The sequence below is a fragment of the Misgurnus anguillicaudatus genome, chromosome 11 (assembly GCF_027580225.2).
Source record: "Misgurnus anguillicaudatus chromosome 11, ASM2758022v2, whole genome shotgun sequence".
NCBI lineage: Eukaryota > Metazoa > Chordata > Actinopteri > Cypriniformes > Cobitidae > Misgurnus > Misgurnus anguillicaudatus.
In genome coordinates, this window is record NC_073347.2 from 34,975,784 (window position 1) to 34,992,807 (window position 17,024).

The following is a 17,024-nucleotide window of genomic DNA, read 5'->3' on the forward strand; positions in this document are numbered from 1 at the left end:
CACCCACCTGTCTTATAAATGCCCTACTGCACATGTGCTCTGTATTTGTGAATGCTTGAGATAAATCTGCTCTGACTGAGAGCCGGTTCATTTCTCCTCTGGCTCCGGTTCAGCTGCATGCTGTGTTTGTGGGCAGAGGCAGGTTGTTAGCGTGCATGTGCATGACCTATTTGTGTTTGTCATGGAGAAAGGTTCAACTTCACATTTCACAGATGCTGAAGATCACCGGATGATTTGCACAGATGGGCTGTTCAAAATAACATAAAGTATAAATATTTTCTGTATATCTGAAATATTCTGACTGCTGACATGGTACAGTTAGATAGTGCTTGACAAAATGTGCAACTGAGGCCACTTGGCATACAGTGGATTATAGCATAGGACCTCCAAACTTTCAGGGGTCTTTAACAGCGCACTGACACCCAAAAATAGGTAAACGTGATTTCACAAAGTAGGATGTTGGTCCTGGATCAACATCTTCACTAACCAATCAGATTGCAGGATTAGGGTATATGTTAGATTTAGGATTGGGTTAGGGGCTTTTAAAAAATTATTCTCAAACTATTATTTGAGGGGGTAAAAATGGTTGGGGTTTGAGTTAAGGGTAAGTTGGGGTTAATTTGATTAAAACACCGATCCAGGACCACATCTTACTTAGTGAAATCACTGCGACCTCCAAAAATAAGACAATATCTATAAAACTGACAGTAATAAAATTCTAAAATTACAGCAACTACATCAAGCATTTCCAGTGAACTACGATTTTGTTACTTAAAATATGACCAGACTTTCGAAAGAAAGTGTGTCCTAAATAAGGGGGTTTTCAAACTGGGGGCCTCCAGGAGCTACTAGGTGGTCCCCAGAAAAATTCACAGAAAAAGGCAAAAAGTATTTTTTTTTAGGTTTCAAAATTAGGTTTATCTCTTACTTCTTACTACATACATTCCAAAACTTTGTATCTTTCTAGTGTGTTTTGTTTATTTTAATCCCCTTTATGATCCCACTCACTTGGGCTTGTAAGGGAGTATTACATGTAAAGCTGCTACACTGCAAAAAGTTATTTTCAAGAAAAAATTGTCTTAGTATTTTTGTCTTTAGAAAAAATATCTAAAAATTCTTAAATTAAGATTCTTGATTTCTTGATGAGCAAAACGACCCAAGTCTAGTTTTTAGACCAAAAATATCAAATTCAAGTGATTTGTGCATAAAACAAGCAAAAAATCTGCCAATGGGGTAAGCAAAAAAATCTTGAACATTTTTCTGAAACACTAAATTCAAAAAAATTTAAGAATTTTTTTTGCTTGTTTTATGCACAAAATCACTTAGATTTGATATTTTTGGTCTAAAAACTAGATTTATTTTAATGGATCGTTTTGCTCATCAAGAAAAAGCGGTAACACTTTATTATAATGTTCATTAGTTAACTACATTAGTTAACATGAACTAATGATGAACTGCACTTGTGCAGCATTTATTAATCTTTATTAATGTTAATTTCAACAATTACTAATACTTTATTAAAATTTGGTTAACGTTAGTTAATGCACCGTGAACTAACATGAACAAACAATGAACAGCTTTATTTCTACTAACTAACATTAACAAAGATGAATAAATACTGTAACAAATGTATTGCTCATGATTTGTTCATGTTAGTTAATACATTAACTAATGTTAACTAATGAACATTATAATAAAGTGTTACCGAAAAAGCATCTTGATTTAATCTTAATTCTAAGAAAATGTTTTCTTGAAAATAATTTTTGTCTTGTTTTCAGTAAAAATATCTACAAATTCTTAAATTAAGATGCTTTTTAGAAAAATGTTCAATTTTTTGCTTACCCCATTGGCAGATTTTTTTGTGCTTGTTTTATGCACAAAATCACTTAAATTTGATATTTTTGGTCTAAAAACTAGACTTATTTTCTTGGGTCGTTTTGCTCATCAAGAAAAAGCATCTTAATTTAATAATTTTTTGATATTTTCACTGAATACCAGACAAAAATAAGATTTCTTTTCTTGAAAATCATTTTTGCAGTGAATAAAATTAAATTTTTTTTTTTTTTTTTTTTTGACATACTATTGAAAGTAGGGAGCATTTCTTATATGCTGATACAGTAAAAAAATACATTTCTCAGACCAAAAATATGTTTTAAATATATAAAACGTATAAATATGCACTTTATCTACTTTAGTATTAAGTTTCCAGAAACATTACGATGTAACGCACAGCTTTCAAGTCGCTCTCGCGATAATTTGATGTCATACGTCGATCGGTCTGCGCAGCGCCGCGTGACATCAAACACACCTAAAGATTTCGTGAAAGTTTCACCGTGTTTTGAAAGCGCCCACCACTACTGCATCGTATCCAGTAAGTAGATTTCATTCCAAACATGCCCACCCTCTTTCTCATAGGTTTTAATCAAATGTTGGTGGAACCATAATTTCTATGACTAATAACACCGCGGTACTTACAGAGCTCACGGGCGCGGGCTTCCAGGAAGCGCGTGTTTCAGCAGCTCGCGCTATGTGTGAGGTTTGCGCGCTCAGGTGCTTTAATGCAGGAATGAGGCTGTTATCTCTATTGAATGTTTCAGGGCTGCTATTAAAGCTCGCTCTTATGAGTCTAATTACACAGATCATATAATTAGCCGCTGAGAAACGCGCACGCAGGTGTTTATGAAAGAGTCGCGTGTGTTTGAGATGAAATGATATATCTTTCGTTTAGGCCCGTGACAGACACGCTGAAGTGCTGCATGTGAGGGGTAATTGTGTGGTTTCGATGCTGCAAACTCATTTTCTCACAGGAGAAAACCACACTGCTGAAGTGAAGCGACTAACGTCAGATAAACCGTGTAGCCTCGGGACAGACAGCATCTGTCAGCCTGATTCTCTAGTGAACTGTTTTGTTTTTACGTGTCAAGTCGCTTTTCTGTTTTCTCATGCTGTAAAAATAGTAGATTTGATTTTTAGGTTTAGTTTGTTTGTCTTTGTAAGATACAGTCCTTGGTCCCAATTCGTATCCTAGAGTTATGTCCCACATAGAAGTATGTTAAAATGAGCGTCCAGTGTGCAAATCTACTGCATACACACACTCACTGTGATATCCAAGTCCCTTTTAACTTCACATAAAAATAAAATGGACTTTCTTTATTTTGTCAAGTCCACACTTTCGTGACGTAACGCCGTGGGAAGATGTCTGCCGCAAAGCTTGCTAAAGTGCAGTGCAGGGCTCCAGACAAACTTTTTTCACTAGGAGCACAGTGGCCCCCAACTGAAAAGTTTAGGGGCGCAAGCAGAAAATTTAGGGGCACACACCAAAAATCAACATGCTTACCAAAAATTCACATTTCTACTAATTTCCACTGTATTACTAATAAAAACTTTAATGACAGAGGCAGAAAGTACAATGTACTGTTTCAAATTCAGTGTTACATCACAAAAAAGGTCAAATTTACTGGTTGCACATGTGCGACTGGATGTAAACTTCAGTGGCACACTCTCAAATTTTGCAGTGCGGGCTCAGGAAAAGTGTGCATTAAGGGCACTTATCGACCGAAAAGGGGGTGTCCATGAGCACAACCCTCTAAAATTCATACACTAGATCAGGGCTATTTAATACCGGTCCTGGAGTGCCAATGTCCTGCAGATTTTAGCTTCAACCCTGATAAAACCTCACCTGCCTGTTAGGCTTCAGGTGACTCCTTACTGTGCGTTCACACCACCACTGAGAGCATCAAAGTGGCCGGAAGTCAGTAATTTTCAACGAGAGCTGGCGGGAGCTCTGGCGAGCAGCAGTGTGTCATGTACGATGTGAGCGTTGAGAAAAGTTGAAATCAGCTCAACTCTATGCTAATGAACTATGACCCGGTTCAGCAGCAACCAATCGGAAGGCGGAAACGTTCGGCGGCAACCAATCCGAAGGCGGAAACCTCCGCTTGAGAGGTGTCGTAGCGTCCACTACCCTTGTTCTATAGTGTCGCTGGCAAGGCAGCCAGAGCGCACACAGTTAGACCTTGATTGGCTTGTTCAGGTGTGCTTGATTAGAGCTGGAGCTTAGCTCTGCAGGACTACTCGGAGTATACACTTTAATGACATCATGTAGTGCAGACATTAGGGACCCTTGACGCGAGTCATATTTTGGAACAGACTCGAGCGTCATGTTGTAAATAGGAAGAGAGTTTGCCCCTCCGTGTGAACTCCTCCCTTCTGTCGTCTGATTGGTCTGATTGCTCTTTCGCAAGGACTTCTGGGTTGGTAAAGTGCGCGAAGCCTGCATCAAGGGTGCAAAGGGGGCGCTGATGAGCACACTTCAGAGCATAAAAATGGGACACCCTTCGGACCTGTAGACTAAGCGAGCAAGCGCAATTTAAGGCCACATGATTGAAAATCCACATGAAGTGCGCCATTTGGGACAGGGCCTTAGATAGGTAGGTAGCTAGGTAGGTGCAGATAATTGCAAAAAGGTATGTCTGAGAGTTAGACTTAGGACTTTAAGTTGTAACTTTGCAAACGAACTTTGCAAGTCCATAAAGGTCGAACCGAAATGCGAGTCGGAGGATTTCATCATCTGCTGTTCATGTTTTTGTTGTCAGTGACAGCAGCCAAGGCCTAATCCTGGCTTTAGCTAAGCCTTGTCTGTAAAACCGGGCCATAGGGGATTAAGTCTAGTCCAAGACTAAAATGTTAGTTTGAACTAAAAGCACATAAAGTATAAGTGCCATTGTTTTGTCTGAAGAGGCACATCAGTATTGTTTTCGCAAGGTTTTTGTAAATATCCTAATGTAACTAAGGCCTAGTCCTGGCTTAACCCCAGTTAAGTCTTAACCCTTTCCAGAAAACCACCCCATACAGAAGTAAAATAAAGCACGCAGCAATGCTTTTATATATTAAAACACTAATGGGACACTTTCTCTACAGAATACATACATAACTAAGGTTTTAATGTTTATCCAAAATATCTAGTCGTCACACAGTGAATCCTGGGAATAAGTTAGGTAGTCAAGGATCCAAGAAGGTTTCGAAAAAGTATGCATTCGGATGCAGCGTTTGAATTGGGACGCAGCTCTACAGTAACCTGAATACTTAAATAGTTTCTCAAATCTTATTACTTTGACATTAAATGCATGTTCTTTAAAAAGTTTATGCAGTCATGCAGTGTGACAAATACATTTTTAAACTTGCAAATAATCCATTCTTTTTCTCAAGTTATAAGGTTCTAAAAACATCAAGTTTAAAAGTCGTCACACAGCATTTACAGAGTCATGAACGACTACTTATTTTCCTTTTTCATTTATTTTAATAGCTTTATTTTAAAGCTGCATACACAGTTTTGGGGTCAGCAGCAGAATGTGATTATGGCATTAAACTTGTAGCCGCTCGGTTTGTGGAGGAAGATCATTACCTGAAAATGAAGCTTAATGAGGGAACAGCGTAATGTCACTCATTTAACAAGCTCATTTAACATGCCAACAATAAATCGTCATGACGGATTTACTGCCCCCTGCTGACCAACCACAAAAACGCTCCTTAGACCGAAACGTTTTAAAGGAACCTCGAAACATTTTTTTACTATTACACTCATCCAGTCGTTTGCATTTTCTGTCTTATTTTAGACACGTCAGTCTTTGGCGAATGGCTGAAAGTGCGTATAATGCAAGTGCTTAACGTCTGGTCGTTTAAGACCACATTTTTCGAAAGCTTCATGCGTTTGTTTTGACATTTGTGTACCTCTAATGTCCACTGGGTTTATTTTTGGGCACCATTTGATGTTTTTATTTTTCAAGGCAATTTTGAAAAACCATTTTTGGCAGCCCTAAGTATATATTGTTGGTTTTGGGCACTTATAATTTCTGTCTTGTACATGGTTATTTTTGAGATGTACTAGTGCCCAAATTACATTTAAACTGACAGACAATCTCACTCGCAGACACACGCGGAAAGACACGCAATAATATGCAGGAGCTATTCGTGGTTTCATCCCACCCGAAATGTTTTATTATTTCTGAAATGCTGGGTGTGTTGAAAAATAGATAGTTCACAGTCTAGCACTTTTAATGAGTAGGTGCTGCTGCGTTCGACATTTTCTGTCTTCTCATGTGTATTTGTGTACGACGGCTCTCAGCAATACCACAAAACTGTAAGACCACACTGTCTGTCCTTCTTTGATGCTGTCATTTATCTTCTCTGCCAGACTACCATGAACTAGATTGAAATTATACAGACACTTGTGTTGTGTTTTTCTCCGTAACAGACAGACTTGGTCATCCCTGTTATGCAGCACCTTTTGAACTCCATAACCTTTGAATAACAACATGTGTATATGCATACTATATTCACTTGTTCAAGATGTTGTTCTGCACAAGTTTTTGATTATTAACACAAAGCCACAAAAAGTTCATTTTGATATTTTTAACCTCTTTTTAAATTGTTTGGAGTTACAATTTTTTTGTGATATAAACTGATACCACAAAATTAAGCTGCAAGATTTACCGAAACTTCATGCATGCGCATATTGCAGTACGTATATGGTTTGCAATAACGGATTAATTTGAATATTTCAAAAAGTTACAAATTGTCTTAAGCTAGAACTATAGTTTAGTTTTTATGCATACGCAAGGGTCCGTGTACAGTGCGCATGATACAAATGTTCATATTTAAATCCGGAGTATAGTCTGTTTTTTACGTGAACGGTTGAACGCGCACTCGCGCAGCCTTGCAAAGTAACGTTTATTTGACTTGTACGAAGCATTCGATGCATGCACATTGTGACAAAATGCAATGCATCTCATGAGCTACATACTGCATTCTCCTGTAGGCATTTGCGGGCCATACGCATACAATGTATGCAGGCTTTAAAAAAACGGTGATGCGTTACATAAAAAACACTGGGCTTTTAGACTGATGTAGATAGCAGAGAGACTGATGCTTTCGTTTTTCCAAAAAACATAATGTAAAACATGTACGCCTTTTAAATTAATGCTGGGCAAAGATTAATCGTGATTAATTGCATACAAAATAAAAGTGCATTTTTGCATATATTTGTGCTGTGTGTAATTATCATGTATATTTAAACACATACATATATATACATTTCAAAACATTTTTATTTATATATCCATTTTTTTGTTTATAAAATATAGAATATAAAAATAAATATATACAGTTCTGTGCAAAAATCTTATGCTACGTACACACCAAACGCGTAGCATTGCATTACTCGCTCTAGATTACTCGCGGGACTTTGTGTCATGCGAATTTTTCGCTTGAGTTGAATATTTTCAACTTGCGCGAAGGTGCATTTAAAGCGAAAAGCGCGTGTTTTCACGGCAATCGCGCCACCCAGTTCGCGACATTCGCATCGCCCCGCGCAAGGACACGTCTGATCGCGTCTTTGCATTAACTTTGTATGTAATCTACTCACGCAAATTGTTGAATTCGCATTTGGTGTACATACACATACACACCAAACACGTAGCATCGCGTTGCTAGCTCTAGATTACTCGCGGGATTTAACTTCATGCAAATTGAGTTGAATATTTTCAACTTGCGTGAAGGCGCGTTTGAAAACGCATGTTTTCCCAATTCGCGTCATTCGCATCATCCCACGCAAGGACGTGTCTGATCGCTTCTGTATGCAATCTACTCGCGCAAATCGTTGAATTCGCATTTGATGTGTATGCCCCATTAGGCTACCATCACCAGCTTTGTTGTTTTAGCAAAGTTTTATGTCCATCCATATTTATTTTTCACTCTTTTTTTAAGATACAAACAGAAAATACAGGAAATATGTACACAAAATCAAAAACAAAAAAAAATTCAGATTTTTAAGTCTTCTTCAGGCATCAGTCAGTATTAAGTTTTAACTCTCTTGGCACAAAACACATCTTGAGCTTTTTTGATGAGACTGAAGTCATTCGATTTGAATTAGAAATTAGGATTTAATTTCATTTAGGTTTAACAGATCCTGCAGCTGCCTGCTATTGCTCAAGTTGAATAGGAGTTTACTCTTAATACTTGACACTTCATCTTATACTTCTAGTTTTATACTGTTTTTAATACTACATACACATTTAGTGTATTTTCTGGTCGTATTCTTATAAAGAGACTGAGAAATAATTATATATGATCACTATACAATCGCAAAAACAAAAATCTAATGATAGCATGGTGGCCTAAGACTACACACAGCACATAATCCTATATTATCCTATATTATGCAAAAAAAATCACTTTTATTTTGTATCCGATTAAATCTTTGCACAGCACTATTTTAAATATATTTTATTATCATTTGTACAAACTTAAAGTATTATCGCATTGAACATCGAATATCAGACCGTTTAGCAAGTTATCGCACATTGCATTTTTCTATTGAATTGTGCAGCATCACATGATTGATTGAATTGATCCATTTCTAATACTCCCTATACTTGGTTTTCAAAGGGACATTACAGTACAGGATGGAAACTTAAGTTGAGGTCACAGTGAAAAAAATGACAGCTGATTATTACCAATTAAAAAGATATTCATAAAAATGCTGCATAGTAGGATTGACCAGACCGATTTGGGTCCTTGGTGCCAAAGTGAATGTGTGCGTCTGGACGAAGTGTGGCAGCGGCTGGCGTCTGCGGCACGGTCCAAGACGATGTGTGTAAGTGCTATTTCAGGCCCAGTGCGCGTCTGTCTCTCGTAAAGCCAGACGGGTTCTGTTGCTGCTCACTTTGCGCACTGTGTGTGAGTTTGCACGTTGACTCGACTGCTCTGATGTGGTCCGATGCCTGTGTGGTCCCGAAACGGGGAGAGAGAGGGAGGGTCACACTCGGCACTTACAGCGTTACACGTTATTAAAAGACAACTCCAACTTGGAGCCGAGTTAAAAGAGCGTCAGAGTTTCAACGCTACCGTTTGCTCCATGTCGATCCGGTAGAGAAAAATACGAGGGAATGATTTCCAGACTCACATTTTCCAAATGGCTAAAACGTTGCCAAGCTGCAGAGAAAGACCAGAGATGCAGTCGTAGAGAAAAGAGAGGCTGAGAAACCACAGATCAAACAAAAACATGCGTTTGAATCTTTCATGAGAGAGAATATATGTTTCTCTTTTACTTTGCTCCTTGGCCTCAGGGTTGAAGGGATCGAAATTAAAATCCTGTCATTGTTTCTCACTCGCTCATAACCCTCCATACCCTTAAGAAGACACATGTGCATGTGTTTATTTGTATAGTATGTAAGTGAAAGGTGAACTTGCCTGGCCAAACTTTATGGTAAAATGAATTATTATGATTTACATCTGTCACTTTGGACTACAAAACCAGTGTTTAAAACATATATTTGTACACTGTAAAAAATACTTTGCTGCCTTAAAAATGTTTGTTAAATCAACTCAGATTTACAAGTCATGTCAACAGAGATGAGTTGTCACAACTTATAAAATATACTTGAAAAAAGTCAACGTAATTTAATAAGTTATAACAATTCATCTCTAGTCAAGATAAATAATAGTAAGTTGAAATGACTTGTAAATCTGAGTTGATTCAACAAAAAAATTTAAGGCAGCAAAGTATTTTTTACAGTGTAGCAATAGCCAATAATGCATTGTATTGGTCAAAATTATTGTTATTTTTTTCTTTTAATGCCAAAAATCATTAGGATATCAAGTAAAGATCACGTTTCATGAAGATATTTTTCTACTGTAAGTCAATCAAAACTTTATTTTTGTGAGAGGATGCAGTTGCTAAGGACTACATCTGGACAACTTTAAAAGCTTTTTTTCAACTTTTTTTCAATATACTGATTTTTTGCACCCACAGATTCCAGATTTTCAAAAAGTTGTATGCAAATAAAGAGTTTGGTTCCAAAACGCAATAAATCCTAATTTCTGTAATAGTGTGTTTTTTATACCAAGAAAGTGACTAGATGAAAAACACTGATAATAACCAGGTTATAATAGCATTAAAAATTTATTTGATTTTCAAATATTTATCATAAAAATTGATTAGTTTTTTTCCGTAAAATGCAATAAATCCATGACAAGTTTTTTTCAAAATGCTATAAATCTATTGAATTAATATATAAATGTGCATTCATCTTTGCCATGTTATATTCAGTAGACTAGTGGTATTCACTGATTGAAAAAAATAAACATTAATCAAAACACTTGCTTAGTCATATTAAGAACCTTTCATTGCTGCTGTCGTCCTTGAGATGTCGTTGCTGGACTTTTTTAAACAGCGATCAGCTGTACAATGTTTTGTTCCTGCTTGGTTTTCGTTGACTTTGAGTTAAATAATGTAAAGTTTTTCATAAGATCCGCTGGGGTCAATGTGTTAGCATGACAGAAGCTTGATGCTGTCGTGAGAGAACAAGCAACAGCCGGCATTTTTCCTTCGCTCGAGTGCGTCTCATGTAAATTATTCGTTTTTGATGGCTTGCGTTTTTTCCCCACCACAGGTTTACCAATGCATTTAAAGTATTATTTTGTTTTTGTTTGTTTGTTGATCACGAAGTTCAAAGTAGATAGGACGACTAGGATTTTGTGAGTATTCAAAGCGGCGCAATTATTGTTTAGAATGCGTGGAATGGTGCACTGTGATTGGTTGAGTGGATTTATTGCATTCTGCAGAGAAGGAGGACTGCCATTCGTCACGTTTTGGGAAAAAGGGAGAAAATATGATAGAATAACATGGCAGATATTGGATTTTGCGTAAAATTAAAAATTGACTTTTTAATACTGACCTCTACTAGGGCTGTGCAAAAATATCGATACAGCTAACTACCGTGATAAATTTTGTCACGATAGTATCAATATTTTAAACTTTACTATCGATATTTCTAAAAAAACACATCAAATCCCTCTGTATGCATCAAACGACCTCCTCCGCTGTTGCTGTAGTTGTCGCTGTCCAGTTTTCTGTCATATACGGCCATTTGGCCAATGTCTCAAGTTAGCGCGAGTGAGAAAATGGCAGAAAATGTAAAAACACCTGCAGTTTTCAAAGCCGTGTGGAAGCACTTTGGTTTAAAAAAAAAGTGGGGGAAAAATCAGCTCTATTTTTTTACATTTTTGATAAAAAAGAAAAAGTATTGCAAGTATCGCAACATGCAACGTATTGTATCGTGATTTTGGCGGTAACACTTTTTTTTTTTTAAATGTGTTTATCGCGTTTTGGAACCAAACTCTTCAAATATTCTACCATAACAAACCATTAATGGATGGAAAGCTTATTTATTTAACTTTCAGATGATGTAACTCAGTTGTTTAAATTAAATTTTTGTCTGGTTTTGTTGTCCAGGTTTACATGCAATTGGCAATTGCAGTTTGAAAACTTTTTTTTTTTTTTGAAAACTGGAGCCAGACAAATATCTGGAAAACGTTCTTCCATCACGTCTCTCAAATAAAATTTAGGCACAATTCAGGGGTTAAAGTTGGGCCATAGAGTAGTGAAAGACCCCACAACACTTTCCAATGTTTACAACAATAGCAAAAAAAAATATGTGTCAACAGTCCTTTAAAGTGAAAGCAGTAATTTGCTGTATTTATGACACCCAGTAAGTATCAAAACGGTTAACAAGAAATCCATTTTATAGATTTGTTCAAACCTCATTATGGTTTGATGTTTAGTCAGCTTGTCTCCTGAAGCATTTTCTACCTCTGACTCAGTCATTGCTCAGCTTTGATGTATTTCTGTAAATACGTCGTCCTTCAGAAACGATGTCTAATCATACATTTGTCAGGGGGGTAAGATGTTTGCACTTTGTTAACCAGTGTTGTTGAGCAATAATGTATTTTGTGTGGGATAAACTTGTTTTTCTCTAAGTGAATGTTTAATTGCAGTGGATGAAGCCCACACAGGTATAAATGCTCTTTACACAACATTGAGCTTTTAATGTAACACGTTTGCATTTGTTACTCATCATTGATCGCATGCTTTGTGAGTTTTAGTCAAAATACAGAAAAGGAGAGCAGATGAATTCACAGTAATACAGAATCATTGAATGATTATGGAAACTGAAAGGAAGCTGTGAAAAGAGCTTATAAAAGAGCAAGCTTTGTCTGATGAAGGTCATATGCATTTGTTTATGTATATATTATACATTTACAGGGCTCAATGCAAAAACATTTTTATACTGACCCAGTTGGCCTCATCAAAAAAGTGTTGCATATTTAAAATAATAATTCAAATATAATTATATAGATATACATGTTATTCATCATTTAGTACAATTGGCAATTTTAAATAATTCTGAAATGTCACAAACCTCTCATCAGGGTTAATGAGGTGTATTAGGATTAATTACGCAAAGAAATTGAGAACTTATATCAAAGGATATCTTGTTGTAAGGAAGATAAGAAACCAATATTTATAAAACAGTGTTACGTCTCACCATTAAGTTGAGTTGACCAGATGAAGGGTTATCTGCAACACTTTTAGACACCATGCACACTATGTGCTGTCTGCTTTTCTCATGAGCTTCGAGTTTTTGTTTATGGAAGTTGCTTGTTTCAACAAAAAAGGCTCCTGACTTCTCTGCTTTACCTGAAAACCGACGGTAAACTGTGCAAAACTTTGCCTTGTTTCTTTTGTCGTGTTTTACCCAAGTAAATGTCAAGGTGTTAAAGGGGGCATTTCACAAGACTTTTTTAAGATGTAAAATAAATCTTTGGTGTCCTCAGAATACATTTGATAAATTTTAGCTCAAAATATCATATACCTGTAGATAATTTATTATAACGTTAAAATTGCCACTTTGTATGTGAGCAAAAATTTGCTGTTTTTGGATTTGTCCTTTTTTAAATGCAAATGAGCTGATCTCTGCACTAAATGGCAGTGCCGTGGTTGGAAAGGAGGGGTGGGTATCGATTCAGATGTTCCAGATCGATTCAATTTCGATTCACAAGCTATCAAATCGATTCGATTTCGATTCTCGGTTCAATTTTTGATTTGGTTATCGAGTAGGTTTTTATACTGAATTCTCGATTCAACTCAATGAATATAGATGTAATACAAATACTATATTAATAAAAAATAACAGTGAACATCAGTTTACAAGTCGGTAATTAATAAAAAGAAATTTTACACAACACTATCGTCGTCGTCTTGCTTGTAAAATCTAAAATGCTTCCATACTTCTGACTTTTTATATGAAGGTGGCATCAACGTCGATGAAGCACATGAAACTGCCATTTTAAGCACTGAATGAATGAAGAGTGAAGAAGACTAGTAATTAGATTAAAGTTAATCTTACGTTTAATGTTTGCCGAAATAAATGTGAAAGAAAAATATCGATTCTGCCCTTGAGAATCGATTTTGAATCGACCACATAAAAAACCGATTAATCGAAAAATATTTTTTTGCCCAGACCTATTGGATAGTGCAGATTAAGGGGCGGTATTATCCCCTTCTGACATCACAAGGGGGGCCAAATTTCAATGACCTATTTTTTCCCATGCTTGCAGAGAATGGTTTACCAAAACTAAGTTACTGGGTTGACCTTTTTCACATATTTTAGGTTGATAAAAGCACTGGGAACACAATTATAACACTTAAACATGGAAAAAAGTCTGATTTTCATGATATATCCCCTTTAAATAATTATGTTTTTCGTTTTGCCTCATAATTAGAGGGCGCCCGCACCTTCATCTTAACGTCTCGTTCGTCTACCAGTTAATGTAACATTCAAAACACGCAACAGTGTCCACAACAACATTTCAGTAACATTTCACATAAAGATATGATTCACCAATTAATATGCAATGCTTGGTGGTAGAGCCTTGTATGAGTGCGCAAATGATGTGTATAAACACACATACTGATTCAAATGTATAAAAACGTCGGCCAGATGCATGAAAGGTCCATTTATCTGGTTGTTTGACAAATTAATTTACCATCATTCAACTATTTTTATCAAGTTGCCATTGAAATACAAAGCAATGCAAGTTGAAACTAGAGATTCGGTTTCCTACAAAATTTTGCCATCAAGTAATTTCCATATTGCAATATATATACTGCAGAAAAATGTAATGTCCCAATATAAGCCAGCCTGAATTTTGTGCAGCACTAGTTAGTAGGGCTACTATGTTACATGTAAACAGTTAACTGGAGGCAGATTGTGTGTGCGTGCATGCGCATGTGTGCGTGTTAGCCGACAGATGAATAATAAAAACAGTCCTGCACCTGATGTTGTTTAGTGTTGGTTGAATCATTGATGTGTTTAATGAGTCTCAAGAGGATGATAATTATTGTGAACAGCATAATGGCATGTTAAATATGACTAAAATTAAAATCCCTCATTAGTTGAGGAGGGAAGAGCAGGGTCGCCATCGCCGACCGCCTGCCTTTTTGCTTTTCAATTTGCATACATTTGAGTAGTGATGAGCAATGTTTATGGATTAAAAACAGTGGGTGGCATCACAATTTCATGTACCAATTCCTTCAAATTAGAGAAGTTCATAGGTGTCATTTATTATACAGCTCTCTAAAATCGCAACATCCTGAGGTTTGTTATTTTCAGAAAACTACGCTCAAAACTAATAACACGCGGTAACCCGGATGCTGCCGATCATATTGATAGGTACAGTTTAATATTACACATAATTAAATATGAATATGTATTTTAATAACACACATTTGCAAATGATTAAACCAAATAATGAGTTTGTAACTTGTGAACATCTTATCTTACCTTAAAGTAAACGGGTTATCCTCACGGAAGGTCTGTATTCGTTAAAAATTAGCAAATAAAATATTTCAAATCAATATTTAATGTTTTTACCTTACTATATAGCCATGTAATAAGTGGGTTAATGTACAGACAGGATGTTGTTATCGTGAAATAAGCCCCTTATATAAGACCCTCTGCTTCGCATCAGGTCCTGAATAAACTGCCGGGGCTTATTTCTGCGATAAGAACCTACCGCCTATACATTATCTCTTACATAGTCTGCTTAAAGGGATAGTTCACCCAAAAATGAAAATTATGTCATCATTTATTTACCCTCAAATTTCTTTCTTTAATTAAACACAAATGAAGACATTTTGATATACGATTGTTAACAGTACCCATTGATTTTCATAGTAGGACCAACAAATACTGTAAAATAGGGTATATGTGCAACTTACGTTCGCCTTCCTGTTAAACATAGTAGATCGTTTCCGGTTCTGTATGCTCTACGCTGACATGGTGCTGTTTTCATACATGAAGGCGAAGCCTTTTGGAGCAGTGTTTCCCCCACAAAATGTGTTTAGTTAATTTGGTAGGGTTGGGCGGGGCCGGGGGCGTACGCGTCATGATGAAAATGAAAATATTTTTATTAAAATCACTCAAATAAAACTTAATTTTGAAGAAACTATGACAGACAATGAACACATACTAATGGGAATAGCTGCGTGATGAAGTGAAACTAAAGGGTTAATAAACAAACTAAAGCAGATGTTGTAGAACAATAATAGCGTGAAGATTGTAAAAACTGATTATTTTCCACTATTAATTACATTATCTTAAAGGAGTGTAACTGTAGCATGTAAATAATGCACATAAATAACGTGAGCAAGAGCGCTCAACAATTATATCTAATCAACAGGCATGTGAAACCTAGCTAGCAGGTTGCTCAATCAACAAAATCACCAGCTAACTTACTTTAAATTTGCAAGAACTATAGACGAATACAATAACAGGCTTAAATAAACCCAAAACATAAGTCCACTTTCAGTGCTCACTCCTCACGGACACGCGTTTTATCAACTGGCTATCCTCCAGACCGTGGCGGACCACGCCTTTATCTCATTTAGGCGTGTGGCGCGCGTGCCCGCTCGCGTTATGAAGCGCATTCGTGCTATTCTCCGAGATGCACTTGACGGCTCTTTGTGCAGCGAATTATTATTATTATTTTGACAACCTAGTTAAGGCGGACCTAGTTAACCCTGATGAGCTACCAAAGACGAGAATAACCAATGTCCAGTGGATGTGCTCGTTAACATCTTAAACCTAAGTAAAAGAAAATTTACTACTTTTTTATACTTTATAGCATTTGACAAAGGCATTTTCTTCTCGCATACATTCAGATATTACAATAAAAAATAACACAAATAATAATACTACGAATAACCATAACAAGCTACAATAGCACATACAGTACTGGCAACCGGAAGCAATCAAACCAGATTTCCGGTTTGTTAACGTGACGTTCGACATATACCGTATACCAGGGGTTCTCAAAGTCCGGACTCCGGTCCGGATCCGGACCCGACGGGAACTTGATCCGGACCCGCGTCCACTTCATATTACAAGTGCATTAATTTATGTGATTGGGTGTGGATTTGCTACTTTACAAATGCATATTCAACTTGTAAACCATTCGTTAAGTTTTTTTTTTCTTTTTAGATTTAAGAGTATTCCTGGTCCGAAAATAAAACGAGTTATTTAAAAATGTCCTGTGGGACGCTGTAGCCATCACACCCAGATATTATGCACAGCTACCATGTACTACGGCTTTTGATCAGTAAATCCTTATCGATCTGAAATCACTGTTGGTTTGAGTCATTTAAAACATGCATTTGAAAAAGCAACACTCGTCAAACATAATCTCTATACATATTCTTTATTATCATGAAAATACCTGAAAAGGTTTGAAGAACAGCAATATAAATATATCCTTAAGACATTTCCTGGAGCTGCGTGTTTCTGGTTCTTCGTCTGCAGCGCATATTGAGTTTCTGCACAAGAGCGCCCCCTGGCTTTTGGATATAGCGTCATTCACCGTAATTCATTGAGAAGCATAGCAAGCATCATCAGCCAATTTATAGGTGCACCCCTAATTTTGGTCTGTGTCTCTGCCTACCAACCACATCTTTTTTTGCCACGGTTTATGCATCTGATGGAGAACAAACTATGCCATTTCTCTAATTAAGTTGCTCTGTATTTTGCACCTGGTTACTTTTGGCATATTTCTTGTGTTTATGTTTTAATTTTTTTTTTACTTTAAATGCAAAATACACTTATGTTTTCCCCAAATCGTTGTGTTGA

At 36.5% G+C, this 17,024-nt stretch overlaps 1 long non-coding RNA gene across 1 annotated transcript in view; it reads left to right on the plus strand.

Annotated features, from left to right (window-relative positions):
* The first annotated feature begins 2,255 nt into the window (after window positions 1–2,255).
* Window positions 2,256–17,024, plus strand: part of LOC129415692 (uncharacterized) — a 117,065-nt gene continuing 102,296 nt past the window's right edge. Inside the window, exon 1 of the long non-coding RNA XR_008634950.2 lies at window positions 2,256–2,371. This is a non-coding gene — a long non-coding RNA (uncharacterized lncRNA). The remainder of the gene's footprint in view (window positions 2,372–17,024) is intronic.